A 3,135-nucleotide genomic window follows, 5' to 3' on the forward strand; every position below is an offset into this window, starting at 1 on the left:
TTTTCCTTTCTTTCTTTTTAAATTTATGCAGAGCAGATGCCTCTTCTCCACCTGCACTCCCGTGAACAGAACCTGCCCCAGCACCTCAGTTGGAAGTATATGTTTCCATGGAGCAAGCACTGACTGATTTTCTATATAGCCATGTTTGGTGGCTAGTAGTTTCACCAGAGGTATACTAGTTTTTATTTTGTTTTGTTCTTTAAAGCTTCCCTTTCCCTCTTTCTCCTTTTTACTTCTCCCCCTCCCTTCTGGTTTTTTAATCACATGGAGGAAGTGACCACCTCCCCCCATAACTCCTAGTCAGCCACCTCTACCTCCTTCCCTCCATCAAGGACAGTGCATGTGCCTCTGGGTTGAGCTGGTGTTCCCACCGCAGTGTGTTGGGCAGCTGGCATTTATTTATTTGTTTTCCTTCTCAGCTCTTTCGTCTCCGTCTCTTGTCTTTGTCTTCTTCTCCCAATTATTATTCTTTTTTTAATCCAAATGATGAGTGCTCCACCTACCACTACCTCTGCTTTCAATAGTACCTGCCCTGCTGCATTCAGTGGTGTGTTCTCTTATAAGCACATTGCCACAAATCCACCACAGCTCTATTTGACAACTATTGCTAATGCCATGCCTACATTATTTTTCTACTTTTTCTTTGTTTTATTCTTTGATTGCCCCCCGCCTTGTCTTTTATTTTTCACTTTTTTCCCCTTCTTTTTTCTCAGAATTCATGAGCCGGCAACCATATAGCCACCACACTAGTCACTCCATCCATTGAACAAGTGCCACTACCCACTCTAGTACCACTGGAACAATGACAGATGGTGACCAATATCTGTTCAGTCTGTCTTCAACTGTATGCATGATCAGCCATCAGAGACCTGTACACAATCTCAACTGCTACCAAATCCACCTGGTGATGAGTGATGGGCACCTTATAACTGCCAAATGGGTGACCAGAATAACATGCTTGCTCTGCTACCCATTTATATTAAAAATAATAATAATCATAATAATAATGTGAAGCAAACCAATATATGAAGGGGTACCAAAAAAAAGGATTAGCTATGTATTTAGATTTTTTTTAAACTAGGCAACCTTATCACCTTCAAAGTACTCTCCATTACACTTAACACATTTGTCAAATCTGCAATTCCATTCTTGGAAACATTTTTCAAACTCATCTGTTTCAATGACTGGCAGCACCTCCCTAGTTTTTTTCTTCACCTCTTCTATGTCATCAAATTGCCATCCCTCTGCATTTGTGAAAACAAAAAGAAGTTGAAGGGAGCAAAGTAGGTGAGTAATATGCATGGAGCAAGAGAGACATGCTATTTTTAGCCAAAAACTGGTGCAATGAGATGGCTGTGTGAGCAGGTGCAACTGTTGTGATGGCAAAGTCAGTCCCCAACCTGCCACAAATCAGGCCTTTTTTGTCTCACATTGTTATGCAATCTTTTTCAGAACCTCTAAATAGAAAGCTTGATTAAGAGTATGATCTTGTGGAATGATCTCCAAATGCAGTATCCTCCTCATATCAAAAAAACAAATGAGCACGCTCTTAATCTTTGATTTCACTTGACAAGCTTTTTTTGGGTGAGGTGATGATGGGGCCTTCCAATGGCTTGATTGGTATTTGCTTTCAGAGGCGTAAGAATACGAGTAGCACTATGTCTTGTCACCAGTAATGGCCTTGGGGAGAAAATGTCTGGGTTGCTTCAGAGCTGTTCTTTAAAAGCACAGCATGTTTCCAATTGATGTTGTTTTTCTTGGTCACTCAGAACCAGAGGCACAAATCTTGCAGTGACCTTTCTCATTCCCAAATCTTTCATTAAAATTCACTTAACCAAGCTCCAAAATGGTCCAGAGAACTTCCCCATCTATTCAATGTTTCATTGTCGGTCTTTGAGCACAAGTACATGGATTTTGTTGACATTTTCATTCGTTTGGGAAATTGACCGATGTCCAGAATGAGGTTGTTATCAATCGACATTTCACCTTGTTTGAAACGAGAAAATCACTTGAGTTTTTCCCATAGCGCTGTCCTTGTAAGCTGTGGCATTTTTCCCAAGCAGGAAACAAAATTTCACAGCCACATGCTGTTCTCTTAAATCAGCCATCAGAAAAAATGATGTTAGAGCAAAACTGCTTTTAGGAAAAAACTCACTGTGACCAGAGAGAATCTGCCAAGGTGACGCCATTGGGTTCACTAACTCAGAACACATTGCTTGATGTTCACCTAGTGAGAAAAATACACACCATGAAAGATCTGCCTAGCGGGACAATTTTTCTTTCTTTCTTTTTTTGGGGATGGGGGTACCCCTCATACATTCAACATATATATATGTTAACAAAACAATGTCTTAGAACAGAAAACTTCAAATCACTCCCACAAACAGGACAAGATGTATCAAACAAGGAACCAAAATACAGGAGCACAAAGTCTTCCACAGGGAGACATGCTATCAGAACTATATGAAAAGGAATTCAAAAGAATTTTATTTGGAAATCTTCAAGGAATTGAGATAAAGTTTGAGGAAATGACAGACAAAACTCTAAAAGAATTAAATACAGAACCAGGAACAAATCAACAAACAGAAAATTAGAAACCATACTAAAACAGCAAGTAGATATTCAGAAGATTACTCCTCAGAAATAGATAAAGAGTTAGAAGGACACCTTCCACTGATGAACCTTGAAGACATGATGATAGATGGGATTAGTCACAAAAGAACAAAAATCGTCTTTGGTTACTATTATAAAACATCAAGAAAAGGTTTGCATGCAAAAATAAACATTCTTTGATGCTTCCCAAGAAGTGAGGGGACATTACTATCAGGTAAACCCATATTAACTTGAGCGAAGGGAAGCAAACTCATATTAAGGAGTAATCAGCACAAAATAATCAGGGCAAAGGAAGACACTGGGAGCGGCATGAGTGTTTAAGATAATAAATATATATAAACTTACATACACAATACTGCATTAGCAGTAATAATCTGAGTGGATATTAGGAACTTAAGCTGAACAGAAGTGGAGAGGTGAACGAGAATACACCAATGAATATATAGAGAGATTTGACAGGATAGACCTATATATGTGTGTACTTCAAGAATATCAGGGACAAATGAATTTAGAAGATATTGG

Source organism: Echinops telfairi, unplaced genomic scaffold (genome assembly GCF_000313985.2).
Source record: "Echinops telfairi isolate 266 unplaced genomic scaffold, ASM31398v2 ScPeMD7_655;HRSCAF=1070, whole genome shotgun sequence".
Classification (NCBI taxonomy): domain Eukaryota; kingdom Metazoa; phylum Chordata; class Mammalia; order Afrosoricida; family Tenrecidae; genus Echinops; species Echinops telfairi.